The following is a 19,321-nucleotide window of genomic DNA, read 5'->3' as shown; positions in this document are numbered from 1 at the left end:
CTGCAGGGGCAAGACAGGCACTCTAGGTCATTTGCATATCATTTGTATATGATTTGCATGGGATGCAAGCACTGGACACTCATTGATGTGGACCCTCCCACCTTTCCTGTAGAATCACCTTGCCAGAGAACTGGTTCAACTGGAGAAAACATGGTTCAGAGGTCCCCTTAGCCATGCCTAGAACAGACCAGGAAGTACCTGACTCAGTCTTTCCAGGTGGAAAGCAAGGCCTGGCTCCTTAGATTCCCCGGAAACAGGAGTCTTGGGTGGGGCTTCAGGCAAGGCCTAAGCACTGACAGAGGGTCTTATTAGAGGTCTGGTTCATCCCAGAAGTGAGTGTGCTATCCCACCCTGTCAGCTGGCCAGAGCCTGGAGCAAATACCTCCTTAAGCCCTTGAGGGAGTCTCTGCCTACAGTAGAATGTAACCTACTTCAGATGGAAGCCCTCCGCCTGGTTAGTGGTGGACATCCAGGCCAGCAGTGGCGGGAACGAAGTACTTGAGATCTTATGTGGAAATGTTTTCCAAAGACTGCCTCAACTTCCTATGACTCCCTCCTCTTCCTGTTTCATAGACAAGATGAGGAGAGACTGAGGGACTTGTCCTAGGTCACAGCTAAGACACGGTCTGACGTGAGTTCTTTGGGTGGGTGAGTTGGTCTGACGTGAGCTCTTTGGGTGGGTGAGTTGGTCTGATGTGAACTCTTTGGGTAGGTGAGTTCTGAGCCACGCAGCCCTCATCCCCTCCTGAACTCAGCCTCATTCTCCCTGCTACCGACCTGACATTCCAACCAGCCACCCCACGCCCCACGGGACCTCTAACAAGGTGTTGAAATCTGAGTTGGTTAGCCCTTGCTCCCAGCTGGCCCCCTGGCTCATCTGTGAAAAGTTAGCTGAAGACCGCCCGAGCTAGTGGCCTGGGGCCCGGCCATCTCCAGCTCTTCCTCCGCCGTGTGGACCAGGCATGTTGTCAGTGTGTGGCTTCGTCATAAACTGGCCCCTCATTGGGCTCTTACTGTCTCGCCATGTGTTGGCTAGGGCTCTGAGCCTCACTTGCTTAGAAGACTTCTACAGTCTCCTACCAGGTCTGGGGCCTCAGCCCTTCCTGCATCTTGTACATCCTTTGCTTCCTATCTTAAGCAGGTTGACCCCCTTACTACTTTTAAAGTGAAATATTAAAAGACCCTCAAGGTAGGCCTGAATTTCTAGACTCTGGCTCCTCCCTGTCAAAGTCCAGTGAGCGACTGGCCTCGTGGGATTCCTTGCCTTGCCTCGAATGTACTATAGGCTTTTCCCCCTGCTGTCAGCCCCGACATCCTCTCCCCACCTTCCTCCACCTAGCAAACCATCTTGTCTTTCCATGATCAGCTAAGATCAGTTAAACCCTGCCCTCCCCCGGCAGGGTGGATGACGAGGTCCAGCCCTGGGCTCAGACTGCTAGCCTAGCATTTTCACACTTCCCAGCCGTTAGCAGCTGGCCCATCCAGCACTTTGCTAAGAGGCCTGGGACAGGATCTAGGACATGCTGACCTCTGCTTCTGTGACCTGACACATTTATGTTCAGCAAAGGACTTAGGAGAACTAACCTCCCCAGTTGAAACCACTAGAGACAGGCAGCTCACTAAGCTCTTCCGGAAGTTGGCTGTGATCTCTGTGGCCTCTGGGCTCACATCTCTCTGATCTGGACGTCAGATGGACTCTCATATGGGCGACAGAGTAGAGTCAGGGAATCAGACTCTAGGCTGAAGTGGGGCGGGGGAACTACAGATGAGTTCCTGTTGTTCAGTAGGCCTCTCTTTCCTTATGTTTACCTGTTAAATGGAGTGACAAGGCCTTCTGAGACTCCCGGAGCTCTGGAGTTTACAGGTAAATTATGGCTTGGGGATTTTGTGACCAGGGCTGGCATGGTAAAGCCTGCCCTGAGTGTAAGTGAAGACTGAGCCGACTCTGAAAGGCAACTGTCCAGGACAGACAGGAACTCTCCCAAGAGTTGTCTCCCCAGAGAATGAGGGATGACTTGGGGAGGGGGTCAGGGTAGACACACTGGGGGGAGGCGGTGGCTCTTTCAGAGTCAGTAATTGTGAAAATCAATGGTGTGGCCGGAGGCAGGAGACCAAGGAAAAGCCTGGGGGACTAAACTCCCAGGAAATGAATGGGGGGGGGAGGGCAGTATCTTTTCTGCATCCTCTCTCAGGGCTGGGGGGTGGGGGGAAGAAATGCAAAGCAAGAGTCTAGCATTAGAATCTTGGGAAGAAGGATGAGGAGACATTGAGTGAAACAAAAAAATATATGTATGCAAATTCAAGAGTCTCCCAGTGTCTGTGTTTAGAGGGACACATCGAGGTCCTGAGGACAGCCCCTGGCTCCCAAGCCCAGGCTGACGTTCTGTCACTGCCTCAGGCATGCTGTTCTCCCTGTGACGTCTCCGGGAGTGGCCGCACACGCAGGCATCCCCTCAGTACCCCATGTAGAGTCATGTTTATTTCTAACCCCTCGACTGCCAGGCCCTGGTTGCTTCCACACTAGCTCTCCCCAGGTTTTTCCCCTCCATGTGGCCCCTGCCTCTCTGCTTCATGGCTTCCCACAACGCAGTCCTCCAGCCTCTCTCCGAGGTCCTGGTTTGGCAACTCAGGGTGGTGGGAGCAGACCGTGGGAGGCCCGGCCAGACCTCCCACCCTTTCTCCCTCCTCATCACCCAGTGACGCCACCTGAACCCACACCCATCCCACAGGAGGAAAACAACAGACACTAGGGGGTCCTGAGGAGGGAAGAAAGACAGACCCTGTGTGGGGTCTGAAGGGGTCCTGGGGTGGGGGTTGGGGAGAGGAGGAAGAAAGAGGAGAAACGAACTATTATTCTCCAGCAGGAGCTGCTGCGGGGCTGGAGGTGCCCGTGCTGACCCAGAGGGAAGGCACTTTTGTCCGGCCCACCCCTTTGATTATCCCTGGCCAGCTCCCTCGGAGGCTGTTAACATCCTTCTTTATGAGCTGGGGTGGAGCCAAGCCTCTCACCTCATTGGAGGCTCCCTGGCGGCTGCCTTTGGTCTTCTCACCATGCCCGGCGCCTGTACTGGGGACCTGTGGCTCTTTCCACACGCCAGCATCGTCAGGCCTCGTAAGAGATCCAATAGACCAGCCAGTCTCTGTTCTCACGTACTCCTGGGTGGATGAGAAGCAGGTTGGGTACTTTGGGCCAACAGTCTACAGCAGTGACTCTCAACTTTCCTAATGCTGCGAGCCTTTAGTGCAGTTCCCCGTGTTATGGTGATGCCCATCCATAAAGTTACTTTGTTGCTACTTCATAACTGCACTTTGCCACTGTTATGAAGTGTAATGTAAGTGTAATCTGATATGCAGGATACCGGATATGCAACCCCCCTGTAAACAGGTTATTCGACCCCTGAAAAGGTCATGACCCACAGGTTGAGAGCCATGGGGCTAAAGAGCCAAACAGTCCAATAGGACCTTGTTGAATGGGGAGCTCAGTGGACTTCCTGGAAGAGGCAAGGAGAGGACAGAGGACCTAAGGAAAAGGAGAGAGGGAAGTAAACCAAGCATGGGATGGAGGTGAGGAGGCAGAAGCAGAAATGATGCCAGCCCTGAGCCTCAGTTGGTTTGCCTGTAAAATGGGCCAACACTTGCTTCCCTAGGATTAGCCAGTCCAGGAAGGCCCTAGTTAGATGATCATTCTGCCTTCACCCTCACTTCCTGTACTGTCTTCCTCTCTGGGACTCTTCCAAGTCCAAAGGGGCCAGCCCCTCCCCTGGACCTCAGTATCCAGCTGTATCCAGAAACATCTGCCTCTCTTGTAAGAAGCCCCCACAAGGCTCGGGGGCGGAGGTGGGGAACAGCAGTGGAGGGCAGGGTGGGAACAGCGACGGATGAAAAGAACAAGGTACATCTTCCCACAGTTCTCTCCCAGGCCTTGCTGGACAAGGGAGTCCATCGCTGTCTTCCAGCTGTCCCGAAACACACCTGCTTTCCCTCTCAGCCCCTCCGGGTGGCCCCTGCTGGGCCTCCAGGATGAGTCTCTACTTCCTCCAGCCTTCTTTCACTGGCTGCCCCGCAATGGATTCTCCAGTCTTGTTTCCAAAATTCTAGCCAAGTTTTGTCCTCCGGAACACCCTGTGTCATTTCTGCACGAATGCATCTTCTCTCTGGTCAAACCGCTACACATCTTTCTCTTTTGGTTTTAGGTTTTTGAGACAGGGTTTCTCTGTGTAGCCCTGGCTGTCCTAGAATGAGCTTTGTAGACCAGGCTGACCTCGAACTCAAAACTCTGCCTGCCTCTACCTCTCGAGCACTGGAATCCACTGTGCCTGGCTAACTTGCCACACTTCTTTGAGTTCTTATCCCTCATCTTTACTAAGGCACCCCATGAAGACTTGAGGGGTCCCTGTAACCCTAATGAGCCATACTGTCATGGTCCTGGGGTACCCAGAACTCTTTGTCCTGCTCTCATGAAGAAGCCTCAGTCTCCAGAATAGAGAGAGGACTGCAAGGGGGCTGAGGAGACTTCCGGGACAGCTGGGGTTAACAGTGAGAGCAGAGCAAGCAGGTGTCACCCACAGCAAGGGGAGATTGTCCTCTTGTGGTCTGACCCGCAGGGGCAGGTCTTGGAATCACAGACTGTCCCCAGGGTGCGCTTGAGGATTCTTGCAATTTTCTCTCTTCCTGACAATGGACAGATGAAGAAACTGCGAGCAGGCAAAGGACTCACTTCCTTTTTCTCAGTATCCGGGTTACGATGCATAGAATAAGGATTCCTTGAAAATGCCCACATCCTGGTGCCTAGAAAGTGTGATCAGATACGGGAACTGTAATGAAGGGAAGGACCTTGGCCTGGGACATCCATGGGTGCCACACAACAACCATTAGTAGCCCAGCCAGGAAAGGAGAGAGGTAAGGCTGGAAGTCACAGAAGCAGACGTGGGACTGATGTGTCCAAGGGGTCACGAGCCAAGGCGAGCCGGCAAACCAGACAAGCGAGGCAGCAATGCCCTCCTCTTCTCCTCTACCACAGACTTCTGACCTGTGAGCTCAGCTGGGAAACCGAGTTTCACTGCACTTGTGACAATTAGTTCTAGCTTCCCTAGGTAACTCATTTGGTGTTTTGTTTTGTTCTTGAGACAGGATCTCACTATGTAGCTCTGGGTATCCTGAAACTTACTATGTAGACCAGGCTGGCCTCAAACTCACAGAGATCCATCTCAGCCTCCACCTTAGTGCTGAGATTAAAGGCATGCGCCGCTGAGCTCAGCTCATGGCTAATTTTTCCCCTTTCCTTTTCTCCTTCTTGCTCCGGCCCCCTGCTCACTCCAGCCCATGGGTTCTTTCTTTGTTTCTCATTACGGGTGGTTGTGAGCCACCATGTGGTTGCTGGGATTTGAACTCATAACCTCTGGAAGAGCAGTCAGTGCTCTTAACTGCCGAGCCATCTCTGCAGCCCTTCTGGCTGATTCTTAGCTCATCACTAACCACACAGGCTTTGGAGTGAGAAGCTTTGTGGGTTCACATAGGGACCCAGGAGATTTGTCTTCTGCATTATTTCACTCACTGTAAGTGCGTGGGACAGGCAGATACCAGGTGACTTCTCACAGCCTCTGCATTCAAGGAAGACAGTGTACAGGGACCACAGACACTCCCAACAAGAGCACCTTGTGGCAAAGGAGACTTCAAGCTGTAAACGGAATGGCTACAGCAGACACAAGGAGATAACTACTGGGTCCTGGGCACAGGAGGGAGGAAGTCCCTTCTGACTGCCTATTTGTGTGACCTGGGCAACTATTCATCCTTGTTAAGTGTCAGCTTCTGCACCCGCCATGTGGGAAGAGCCCTCACATCTCCCTGCTGGGCTTTGGGAATTAAACGATATTGTCTGGGGAAGAGTTTGAGATCCTTTTCCTGGTACAAGGAAGACTCTCAGAAAACAAGGCAGGCCTTTACAGGAGAGATGAGAGCTCTGGCTTAAAGACCACCTAGGAACATGATGGATAAATAACCAGGATAAAGCATTTCCTGGCAGAAAAAACAGCTTGGGCAAGGCACTGTGGGCTGGAATATCCATGGCCTTTGGGGGTAAAATAAATGCAATGAGATTTAGGATCTGAGTCTGAAGTTGCTGAGAGTCAAGAGATTCTTGCGTGGGGGGGGTACCAAGATCACCAAGGACTCTTCTGACATTCCAGGATTGTTTTATGCTGAAATCAAGAGGGAGCCACTGAAGGCCCTTGAAAAACAAAAATGATCCGATCAGATCGTACTTTGGGAAACAGACATTTTCCTTAGGTTGATACCAAAAAAAAGAGAGACTTTCAAGGGCTTGGGGGGAAGGATTCATTCTAATTTACCTTGGTGGGAGATAGGAAAGGAGAGAATCACCTAGGACTCTCGAGAGAAGATCTCCAAGGAGGCAGGGATGGGGGCCGGACTTCAGGACCACAGCAAACAAGAGAACAAAACCCAGTGTCCATCCAAAGAACGGGAGAACCCAGAGAGTCATCCTGGCAGGACCTGGCCCGTGGGTTTTTGGATTCCTGGTCCAGTGTTTGTTCCAAGACATCCTGGCAGCCACCACGACTGGACAGGAATCCATTGAACCCTATCCATGTGTGTACAGAGCTGGTCCTCTACTACACCAGCTCTGGAGAGTGCTGGTAAAATCCCTGTTCTTGTCAGCTTTTCTGGGGACCTGATGATTGCCCGATTTGCAGAGAAGTACAAAGAGTGGGGTTGAGGGACAAGATGATGGTTTATCTCCCAGCGATGTGGAGCTGGAGTGGGGGAGGGGAGGGTCAAAAGCAGGGAAATGGGGGTTGTAAGAGAAACGGGGTCCTGCCTCCAGCTAGCAGAACCTCAGCTTCCTTAGTACAAGGAGCTGAACTTTTGCTGATAGAACAGACTGAAAAGTGACCTAGTCACACTGCCTGGGCTCTGGGGACAAGTTCCTTCACTTGTCTCACAAGACCCTCAAATGTCTCCTTGACTCTGTGCTCCTCTGAGGGACCAGGGCTGGGACCTTCAAGGCCATCTATGAAGGTTAAGAGGAAGCTAACCCAGTCACAGTGCCTGTGGAGTCAGCTACCCAGAGTCTGCTAGAATAGGGGAGCACAGCGAGCCACAAATGGTTTCTTTGCTGTGGAGAGTCCCTGGTGAGTTCCCACTCCCAACCGCCTTTATCATCTCCCAAGTGACTACAAGCTCAGGAGGACAGAGACCCTGATGGCAAGGCAGGGATTTCCTACAATGCTGGCCAGGATCTCGGCGTCCTTGAGTGCCGATGGGACCCTTCCCAGCTGCAGAAGTCTTTCATAGCGTGTGTCTTGCAGCTCACTGCTGCCAAGAGATGCTCCAAAAGAAATTGTCTGGGGCCAGATACAGTTGGGAAATGCTCTTTCCTGGAATTCCATGGGGATTCCGTGCTCTACATGAGCATAAGAAAGGCTCTGAAATATCCTGCAAGTTAGCATGTGGCCAGCTTAGTTTTCTGACATGGCTCTCCCAAACTTAGTTCACCACACACTGCCCCTTCTGAAAGTTACCTGCGGTTGGCACCAGACTCAGTCCCACAGGAAGATTGAATCGCGAAGCTGAAGACCAGCTGAGGGACAGGACAGACAGCTATGGCGTGCCAAGTACCTCACTGCAGAAGTGTGTATATTGGGGAGCACTTGGGGAGCACTCAGAGAGCACTACTAAGGGGGAATGGTAGATGTTTGAACACCACCAAGGTCTGCAGGTTCAAACCATCCCATCACCCCTGTGACCTCGATTCCGTCACCACAGCTGAATGTGTGTGCTAGTTGCTAGACCCCGAATGTCCTGAGGGACCCTTGGACTCTTAATTGGACCCAGAAGCACCTGACTATGGGACCACTGAGAAACTGTGCAAGCAAAAGACCCTCCCCCCAAAAGAATGTTCCAGATTGCTTGAGGCTAGTATCCCACCAAGTCACCTACCGTAGGAGCTCCTGTGTGGGAAGGCACAGGCTTCAGAGAGAAACTGGGGGTTCAGGCCTGATGCCATCACTCTCCAGACGCTGAGGGCCCCCCTAAGTCACCCAATCTCCCAGAGCTTCTTCATCTTAAAACGAGGGAAGAAGAACTGCCTTCAGGATCACCAGGGGAGTCAGTCAGGGCCTGTGCAAGCCCTTGCTGCCTTCAAGGTTATAATGAGATAAGTCTTGTCACCTCCAAAGTTGGAGAAGTCCCTCCAGGGTTAAATTTTACTGTTCATGTATTCATTCATTCATTCATTCATTCATTCATTTCAAATATTTACCATGGGCCGGCAGCTTGGAAAGCAATACTGAGTTGAAACAGGCTGGTCTCTGCTCAGAGCTCACTGTCTGGTAGAGTCATTCATTCATTCATTCATTCATTCTATACAGGCTAGCTACTGCTGGCCAGTCACCATGAAAACCAAGCTCAAGTCTCTGGTATGGTGCCTATGACAGGTATCCACCATTATCAGTTGTTTGGTCCTGTGTTGGTCTGGTGACATCACACACCTAAGAGCCACTGTCCCACTGGAAGATGACTTCCAAAGGTTCAGGAAGACGGTATGGAAAGTTCATTGGAAATCCACTACTTGTTCCAGCTGCTTATGGATTGTCTGTCTGCGCATTGACTAGTCCTGCTTTTGCCCTGAACCTCTTGAAGAGAGCTTTCCTCTTGAAGCAAGCCCTCAGCTGTAACCTTCCACACAGCATGGCACACAGGAATCAATCTCTGGGGTCACCCATACAACCCCGAAACCATTTCTGCTGCTTGAATCTATATATCTTAAAGTACAAAGCTGCCCCTCCCACCCTGGCCCATGGGCTTTCCTTGGGTGGAGAAGTGGTCAGGGGCCCTGAGAGGATCTGGTCCTCCCTTGGGGTACCAGCCAATCATGTGATCGGAGCTTGGCAGGACCTGGGGGGAGGGGCACAAAATGGGAATGGCTTTGAAAACCAGAGACTGGACCATAAAGGAAAGAGGAACCAGGGGGTCGGTGGTTTGGTGCCCACAATCTAAAGCAATTCTGTTCTGGTGCCTGGAGACTAACTGACAGTAAGATCCTGGAGGGAGGTGCTGTGTGGGGAGGGTGACATCACTGACATCACAGCATCTTCTTATTTTCTTTGCGCCAATCCCGACTGTCAGCTTAGATGCATCCCTGTCACAGAGAGGACTGACTGATATAGCATGTCCTACAGCTACTCAACACTGGCTGCTGCCTCTTCCTCCTCCGTTCCTAGAAAGAACTCTCATCCCCTCTACCCTGACACTCCCTGTGTGTGCCTGCTCCACCTCTCTGAGAGCTGAGCTGGCTCTCCTGCAGAGCATGGTTCGGTGGCTGTAGTGATCCTAATACAGGCTCAGTGTGGACGCTCCCCTGAAGACCCCGCCATCTGGGATGTCCTACCTCCCGAACCACACTCGCTCGCACTATCCCGCACTGCTTCACAAAGTGTGTACAGTCGAGCACCCTCCACAGACCGTGTCTCCTCTTCCATCCCCTGCTCTCGGTTTTGCTGACATTCCTCCAGGCCTGCTGGCAGCAAGCCCTGGGATCTCAGCCACGCTGAAGGTGTCCGTGTTCTGTCTTCCCAGTTCTGGAGGGGATGAAAGATTTGGGATAGAACCACAGTGGAACTGTCTGGCTGGAGTGGGTGAGCAGCTTCTCCAGTTGCTTCCAAAATCTGGGGGAGGGGGCCCCCCATGAATTCATCTGTGGCCAGGAGAAAGTGGAGTGGGTTCTCCTTCTCTTTGAGGTGAGTGACATTCTGGGACAACCCAGTTCTCTGCTGTTCCTCCTGATTCAAGCCAGGGGCTCAAGACAGCTCTCACCTGGGTCCCTGCCTTGGCCCCCTAGTCACCTCCTTACTTTCTGACCCTGCCGTGCAGACACTGCTCTTACACCCAGAAGAGCACCGACCAATCCTCTCTTCACGGGTGCCCCCTGTTCTCCAACTCTAGCCTCATCTTCTCCCAACAACTTGTTCTTCCTCCACTCTGCTTCAGCACCCTTGACGACCCCTTCCCCTCTGCCTGACAGTTCTCCCATCTCCTCAGGTCTCATCTTACGAGTCTATTCCTTAACAAGGAAGGCTCCCAGCTTCCCTATGCTGGTCAGATCTGAGTGTTTACACAGCATCTTCTTATTTTCTTTGCACCAATCCAGACTGTCGGTGCCGACTTCAGCTGTGGACCTATTTGATTGACATCTGCTTGCCACCGAGCTGCAGGCTGTTTATGGGTAGAAGCCAAATTTGTATCGCTCTCTCGGTACCCCCAGGCAGGCACAATTCCTGGCATGCAGAGGTCACTCAGCGAATACGTGTTCGAATGAGCAAAACTCAAGTGAGCGGTGTGCCTACTGGAAGGTCGCCCAGTTAGGTCTTTGGAGTCTTGGGCTCCTGCGGGAAGGGAGAGGTTAGCTCTCAAGAGACAGCTGGGGAAGAAGAATTCCAGTGTTGTCTTAGGCCAGCCATTGGCTACTGCTACTCAAAGACAGTATTCCTGGGTAGTCAGCCAGTGCTGTTAGTGCCCTGAATCCCACCATAGCTGTCCTTCTAAGCATCTAGGTGTTGGGAACTCAGTACTTCTTTGCTTTTTGACTTTGAAACGGTCCTACACCAACCCATCCTGGAGGGGAGAAGAGGGGTCTTCAGCCCATATTCAGGGGGTGGAGATCATGTGAGAAAGAGGGAGAGGAGAGAAGGGAAGACAACATCTTTGAGAAACTCGGGGTGGAAGGAAGAAGGCTTCTGGGAGACAGGGCGTTACCTAGGTTGTGGGGGGTGGGTGATGTAGACAGCCTCATTTTTCTGCTCCGGAAAAGGAAGAGAAAAAGATGCCAAATGTCCCGCCACAGGCAGACTGGTTCCTCAGAGCAATCCCAGGGGGCTTCCTGGACTAGAGAAACTTTATAGAAGTGAGACTGGGAGGGAAACAGTCCACACCCAGGGGTGCAGGGAGTGAGAACCACATTTAAGAATGTCTGAGAAACAGAAGGCGGGAGGGCAGAGAAAGGCTGTGTGACCAGGGTGAAACGAGTGTGAGGCAGGCAGGACTTACCCTGCATGTTAACATGTCTGGCTGAGGTCACTAAGCTCAGCATCCTCTAGACCAGCGCTCCTGTGGGGACCCCTGCGACCATAATATTATTTTCACTTCCACTTCATAACTGTAACTTCGCTACTATTGTGAATCATAATGTAAATATCTGTGTTTTCCAATGGTCTTATGTGACCCCTGAGAAATGGTTGTTCCACCCAGGAAAGGGGTCGTTTGACCCCCCGCAAGGGGTCACAACCCACAGGTTGAGAACCACTGCTTTAGGGGCTTCTACCTCACTGAAATGAACAGTGACCGTTTTCCCTGCTCCCATTTCCAGCACTACTGTCACCCATCCCACCACTGGAGCCCATCGGGTCCCCATGCACCCAAGGCCATCTCCTCTGCCTAGAAGGGCTTCCCTACAGAACCACAGATCTCTCCTTGCCTCCTGAAGACTCTGCTTTGTGAAGCCCCTGTTTCTGCTGCACGCAGCATGTAACGTTGCACGCGTGTCAGCGATTCCCTCCCTCCCCATTCCCTTTGCCTGCCTGGCCTTTCCACCACAGAAGCACCTTCTAGAACATTCTATCACTCCCTCAAGAAAGAAGTAGGCAACGTCAGGGGCATCCCATCAGCACACCAGACAGGACCTGGCCCACTGCGGGTGGTCTGTCACTAAAAGGTAAAAGACAGGAGGTAGCTGAGAGCCTTGGGATCGGATAGGAATATCATGACTTTCTAGCAGGTTCCCTGCTCAGATGGGAGATGCAAACAGACTCACAAGGATGCTAACCCTAATTCTGCCCCATGTGCTAGGAACACAGTTGACTCCCTGGCTGGTCTCTTCAGTTGAGGCTCACCCCTTCCTCCGTCCTTCCCTCTGGAGTCCTCCTAGGGTGAGGGTGCTCCCAGCATCTGGCATCCATCAGCCCCTTCCAGAAGTCCTCATGAAACAAAGGGGGAGGGGGTGTGTGTGTGTGTGTATGTGTGTGTGTGTGTGTGTGTGTGTGTGTGAGACTAAAGCGATCCCAGATTGGGGCAGGCCAGCATGCCTGTGAGCTGCCCCTGTCCCAGAGCCTCTCCCGCCCCAGCCCTGCCCAGAGCTACCCAATCTACCGCTCTCCCCTCTCTTCTCTCCGGGGGCCTGGGGGAGGTTGTGGCCAGCCACACAGGACTGCTGGCTCCAGATGTGAGGGGAGGGGAGGGGAAGGGAGGGGAGCTGGCAGGAGGGATCGGGCAAGCAAATGGGACCTGACAGGGGCCGGGCACCTCGGGCAAAGAATGTAAATAAAAAATCAGTAAATATTTAGGGGAAATGGAGCGGGAAGTGGGAGAAGGCAGTGGGAAGGGGAATGTGTTAGATTTCCAACATCTGGAGGGCAGTCCCCTCGCCTACCTTCTCCACACTCGGTCCCACCCGTGGGGACTCTCAGTTCAGTGTGATGGCTCTTGGGGGGGCTGGCTATCGGACTTGGGGTGTTTGCCATCATTAAAGCGCCCTGCCCCCACCCCACAAGGCCTTCCTGGAGCTGGTAATGGGGTGATCTCAGATGGAAGCACAGGGCCTCTGCCCTTAGAAACTTCTTAGAGAAAAGATGTTGGCAACACCTCAGGAGGCCCCTGACAGAGGGTTGGAACAGTGACTTCAAGCACAGGGGGAGCGACAGCTTCCTGGGTGCTAGAGAGACGTGGAGGTGGGGATCATTTTCAGAGATAGGTGGGAGATGGGACACCCGTGAGCATGGTGGGTGAGGGAGAAGATGAAGGGGGCATAGAAAGCTGAGGTGTGGACAAGGGGTGGTCAGGCCTGTGACAGTCTCAGGCTCACACCCCTCTCCCACCATCTTACCCCAAGGAAATGCCACTCTTCTAGGAGAGCCCGTCTGAAGGGCTCTCTCACATCTCTTTCAGGGACTAGAGGGAAAAGGAAGGCCCTACCCCAGGCCAATGCTGTAAACAAAGAAAAGCAGCAAGCAGAGAGACCCCTGCACCCCTGCACCCCCACTATTGGGCAGTGTGCTCACTGTCCAGATTGAGGTTAGACCCAGGAGAGCCCCCAGCAGTCTTCCGGCTTCTCTCATGTCTTATCCCGATGGAATGGTGGCTTCCCTCAGCTGGGCCTCCCAGAATCAGGCCATGCTATGTAGCGCAGGGCTCTACAGAGGGTCACAGGCCTACAGTGTCATCTCTGCCTCCTGCTTCCAGGCCAGAGAACAACCGGCCTTTTGTCCAGCAGAGGATGCCCAAGGGGTGAGGTCACCCCCAACATGGCCCTCTTTGTCCCCTAACCAGTGAAACATCAAGGCTGAGTCCGGGCTGTCAGCCTGCATTCTCTGTCCTCAAGTCCTGGCTGCCTCCCATGCGCTTCCTCCAGGTCACAGGGAGATGCCCTCAAAGGGAAGGTGGCTACTGTGGCAGGTGCTAGGAGAGTACAGATAAATCCAGGGTGGGGCTAGGAAATAGTCCCCAGTAAGTGCGCAGCCCTTCCTCACAAGGAGCTTCAGGCACAAATGTGGCTTGGCCAAAAGAGCGCCTCAGAACTCAAAAGGAAAAATCAAAGGGTCTGGGAACAGCGGTTCTGGCTGTTACTCTAACTTTAGACCAAGAGCCCCTCAGAAAACTAGTGAACCCCAGTTACAACAGAGAGAGAAGAGCTTTAAACATATCTCCAAGGTCCCAACCCCATGAAGGCAAAAAGCCCTCCCTCCCTCCAGAGGCTGAACAGAGAGGCCCCAGAGTAGAAGAATCAGGCGTAGGGAAAAGCCAGGGCAGGGTCTTTTAAATGCAGTGTGATGTCCCCAGATGAGCCCTGGGACCTCAGGCTGCCCTTCCTCAAACTTAGGGCCAGGGCAGGTATACCAGTTTGGATCAGCCATCTAGACAAAGAATGCTAAAATTTACCAAGGGACAGAAGGCCAGGGTTAGAGGATCCTAGTACCCAGTGGGACACAGCAAGACCCAGAAGGACAGGAGGTGGCTCCCTGAGGCCTGTAGCTACTGGAAAAGCTGCCCATAGGGAGGGAGCATGTCTCTGTGGCCCTGACTAGCTGTCCATGCCATTGAAAGCATTTGCTGGTGTCCAAAGACTGAGGAGCCTGTGGAGGGTTGGGTCCGCCCAAGGAGCTGAATGGATCAAGGAAAGTCAGAGAGGATGATGGGAACATGGGCATGATCTGACCAGGTCATCCTCTAGCTGTGGTTCTCAGGCTGCAGTGTCTTCTGTCCCCTACCCCGCCTACCCCCACCCCACCCTGTTCGCTCTGGACCAGGCTCCACCCCATCTGGGTAGAATGTTATGGGAGCCGAGAATAGCCTTTGCTGGGGTCAAGGAAGGGAGGGACACTGGGGACTAATTGCCCTAAATAAATGAGCAATTAAGGCTGTTAGAAGAAATAGCTAGATGCCCCCACCACCACCCTGAATTATCACCATGGTAACCACAGCCAGCTCCTCCCCAGAAAAGGCTGAGCCACTTGTTTGGCCCACATAACTGTCATTCAGACTGGAGGTTGGCCAGAATGGCGTCTTTCTGGAAAACCAGACAGGGTAGAGGGAAAGACTGCATGAAAGGGAGGCAGGGGGATGACTGTGATGACCTGCTGCTTCAGCCTGTCCGTGATGGCTTGAAGTTAGACAGTGAGGCAAAGGGGAGTAAGTTCAGCCTCCACGGCCTCCAAGCTGCAGCCTCCAATCCCAACAGCAATCACCGCAGCCAGTGTGGTAGGGGTGTAGGAGTAGATGTTGCCAGAAGTAGACTTTGCCAGGTCCCCATCTCCTCTCAGCACCTCGCCCCGCCCCCTACACTTCCTGTAATGGCGTCTCCAATGGGGAACCCATTAGTCCTTCTCAGGGTAGCGCCTAAGTACTGTGGCTGATAAATATAACATGAGCCCATCGATCAGTACCCTCCTAGTCCTGCACAGCATGACTCCCTAATGGCTGCCCCTCCCCTCAGCCCAGACTCCCACCCCTCGTCCCCCACTCAGGGCCGTTTCCTGGCTTACTTGGAACGTGGAGGCAGTTATTACTGGAGCAGAGGTAAGGAGACGGGGGTCGCAATCCCCAGGGCCCAGTTGGAAAGGCCCCCTGCTTCAAGACCTACTCGGGCAAGTCTGGATCCCAGGGTGGCCTGGCCTGGAAGGCTCTCCTCTGTCTGTCAGAGAACCAGAGGAGTCCTTGGCTGTCCCAACTCATAGTGAACCTCTCCCTCTATGAGGGTCAGAAGTCAAAGGGGCCCCGCCAATCAAGCCTCTGAGGGCTCTTTTGGTTTCTCTTAGAGAAGTCTGCAGTGCCACCGACTTTGACCTCGCCACCATACCCTCTTGGAATCCTGGGCAAGGGCTAGCTTGCTATACCTGTCCCAGCCCACTAAGCCCTCTTGCCTTCCCCCCACTTTCCCCAACTCTGACAGTGACTTTTTCTATCTTGTTTCAGGCAACTGTGGGCTACCATGCTCATCAGATTAGAGTCCCAGAGGAGAAGGAGGGACCATCTGCCTCATGGTGGGGGCTAGAAGGCATGAGCTATCTTCCGAAATCAAGCAGGGGACTTCCGTGGGTGGGACCTAGCCCCTACAAGGTAATCAACCCAATTAGACCTTGTTAGCCACTAGTGCTGGGAACGGAGATCCCTCTGCATCCATATTCCCACAGTCTGCATAAGCCCTCTTGCCACTGGAGCTTACTGCAGGAGACAGCTGCATGGAAGAGCTTTGACGGAGAAGTCAACAATAGCTCTTGCCTGGGTGCCAGAGGGGGCTTAGTGGGTGGATGGTGGCCCAGGCCTGGGAGGGGGCTGTGGTTTTATAACACTGTGGCTCTGGGTGGAGGCTGCCCACAGAATCCTCTAACAGGAAGGCTGAGCCAGGCTGGCTGCAGCCAGGAAGTTAATCCTTAATGTGCCTCTGGCCTTGCTGTTGTACAAACTCACCGCTTAAACAGGCCGGGTGGGGACCAGCCACAGAGCTTACATTCCTCGGGGCGGGGCTTGGTGCCACAGCCAGTTGTGTACTGAGGATGCTGCTGTGGGGTTGTGTGTGCTCCAGGGGTGGCTGTCTACTGGACAAGCTTGCTCTGAGAGGGTGGGTATGCAAGAGGCCCATTCTCTCTTGTATGCCCCACCCTGACACTGTGCCTCCCTTAAACCTCTAGTCGGCACCCTATCAAAGGTGTGGGCTTTGTGTATGTGTGTGGCATGTGTACACATGTATGTGCCTGTGTGTGCATGCGTGTGCATGCATGTGTATCAGGCTTGAGGTCAACACCAGAGCTCTCCCTCAGTCACTCTCCACCTTTGTGTGTGTGTGTGTGTGTGTGTGTGTGTGTGTGTGTGTGTGTGTGAAGACAGGGTTTCTCTCTATAGCCCTGGCTGTCCTGGAACTCACTCTGTAGACCAGGCTAGCCTCAAACTCAGAGATCTGCCTGCCTCTGCCTCCTAAGTGCTGGGATTAAAGGCATGCACCACCACTGCCTGGCCCATCTTATTTTTAAAATAATATTTTTTATTAATTCTCTGAGCATTTCATACAGGTATACGGTATGTTTTGATTATCTTCACCTCGATTCCTCTTAGCTCCTCCATATCTACCCTACCCGCTCCCATTCCCTTCCTGATGTGGTTTGTGCATGTGGGGGTGGGGGGTGGGGGGTGGGGACAGTATTCTGAGTTTCTTGGTGTATCCCTGGTTGTTATGGAACTTACTCTGTAGACCAGGCTGGCCTAGAACTCAGAGATCCACCTGCCTCTGGGTGCCGGGATTAAAGGTGTGCACCACCATGGCTGACTTGTCTTCCCCTTCCCCCCACCTCCCTGCTTATGTCCAGTGAGGCTATAGGAAGGGTTGGCTAAGACTCAGAGAGAATATCCAGCATCTCTCCAGTAGCACCAACTCTTTCCTCTCATGACCTTATTTAACCTGACTTCTACTTGAAAGGCCCTTTTGCTAATCCAGTCAGGTTGCAGGTCAAGGCTTTAACAGTTCAACTGTATTGCACCTAAGCTGTAAAGATGAGGTACCTGGGAGTCCCCTTTCAGCTGACCGAACTGTACCCTGTCCTTGCCCCACCCCCCACTCCTTCCTCCCTTGTCCCCAGCTCTTCCATTGCTAGAATTCTCGGACGGGTCCAGAGCATCCAGAGGCCTCAATAGCCTGAATTCAGCCCCCAGCCCGGGATATATTTAGCCGGGTACTTCAGACACTAGACAAAGACACTTCCAAGGGTCTGGTGGGAACCGAGTTGAGGGTGGGGGTTGCCCTTCCTGTTCCTTCCCCTTCCTGATATGGGGACCCCTCAGTGCCCTTGTAGGGTTACTGGGGATGCCATTCTCAGGGCAAGGGCCTGAATGTGGGTGAATTGCACTCTATTTCTAGACCATCTGCTAAGAAGGTCTGCCCTGCCTGAATGGGCACATTCTGGAGTTTTCTTTTCTTTTCTTTTTTTTTTTTTTTTTGGATTTGGGTTTTTTTTTTTTTTTTTTTTTTTTTTTTTTTTTTTTTGAGACAGGGTTCCTCTGTATAGCCCTGGCTGTCCTAGAACTCACTCTGTAGACCAGGCTGGCCTTGAACTCAGAAATCTGCCTGCTTCTGCCTCCCAGAGTGCAGGGATTACAGGCGTGCTCCACCACCACCCGGCTGAGTTTTCTTTCTTATATTCACTACCCGTCCGGTAACTGAGGAAGCTTTGAAAGAGATGTAACTGGTCATGGGTGAGACTCTGGTATCCATGTATCTGTATGACCATATGTATGTCCATCCACCTACCTACCCATCCACCTATCCATTTTCTCCTGTTTGTCTGTCTGCCCCTCTCTCTTTCCTCTCCCCCCTTTTGTTTCTGTCTCTCTCCTTCTTTCTTTGAAAAGCCTGTGTTGACTGTGTACTACAGATCGTTGTAGGAACCTGGGCCCACAGACAGAAGCACAAAGGAGGAGGGGCTTGCTGGATTCTTAGGTCCTGCCCAGCCAGCCATGGAATCAGAATCTATCAAGAATCTATCTCAACCAATTTCCCCGAGGGATTCCCATGTAAGCTACAGTTTAAGAATCACTGTTCGAGGGCTGAAGAGATGGCTCAGCAGAGGTCTTGAGTTCAATTCCCAGCAACCACAGGGTGGCTCACAACCATCTATAATGGGATCTGATGCCCTCTTGGGGCATGCAGGTGTACATGCAGATAGAGTCCTTGTATACATAAAATAAATAAATTTTTTTAAAAAAAAGAAGGAATCACTATTCAAGGCTCTTCCATTGTAATGGACAGAACTCCAGACCTAGACTTCCCAAGGGCTGGTCAGGAAGTCAGCCATCCCACCCCCTACACCTCTGAAACACAACTCAGGACCCTGGCTTATATTTTTCAATTTCTTTTTATTTGTGTTGGGAGCACATGTGTCATCTCCAGAGGGTGACTTGTGGAGTTGGTTTTCCCTCTTCCTTTATGTGAGTTCCAGGGATCAAACTCAGGATTTCAGGCTTGCCCAGTAAGGATCTAATACTGAGCCATTCCACAGACCCAGGGGGCTCTGACTTCTTAAGACGCACTCAGTTCTCACTCAGTCCCTGTCTCCAAACGGGCACATCCACACCCACCAGAAACCACACAGAGAAGTCTGGTAAGTGTCTTGGGTCCATAACTGAACTCTCCTGTCTGCACCAGCTCAGCTCCCGCCAGAGCTGTCTACTGTTCTCCATCAGCTGACGCCTCTGCCGCCCTCCATGAAATCTCAAGAGCCGCCACAATGGAATTTCTCAGGAAGGACCCAGCTGACATCGTCAGGATCCACTTCTGGGATGTCTTAGGCAGAGCCTACGGTTCTCAGTCCTTCCTGGCTCTTTGCTGGTTATCCATTGTCTCTAACAACATACAAAGTTCTCAGAGGAGCATGGAGGCCCTGCTCTGTGTGAGTTTGCCGCCCCTCTCCTGGTACCAAAGCCAGACCCAGCCTCTCCTGCTCCCCTGGGCACTCCCCCTCCCTGTCCTCTGGGCTTCACCACTCTCCTCTGCTCCTCCCTCAGCTGGGGGTGTGTTCACCCCCTCCTTTCCTGTGTGGTAATAATCTCCTATTTATTCTTTAGGGTCCCAGATAAAGTCCCTCTCCCTGAGATGCCTCTGGCCCTGTGAATGTCCCCATGGCTATGTTTATATGAATCTCTTCTGCTTTGACATTGTGTCTGATAGTGTCCATCTCCTTCTGAGTCCCACTCAAACAGAGTGGCTTGACTTGCTCCTTTTTGGATTCTGACACTCGTAGGCCAGCACCTGCTGAGGTGCTGAAGCCTC

Source organism: Apodemus sylvaticus, chromosome 10, assembly GCF_947179515.1.
Source record: "Apodemus sylvaticus chromosome 10, mApoSyl1.1, whole genome shotgun sequence".
Classification (NCBI taxonomy): Eukaryota; Metazoa; Chordata; class Mammalia; order Rodentia; family Muridae; genus Apodemus; species Apodemus sylvaticus.
The sequence above is the reverse complement of the archived record's forward strand: the minus strand, read 5'-3'. Positions refer to the sequence as shown.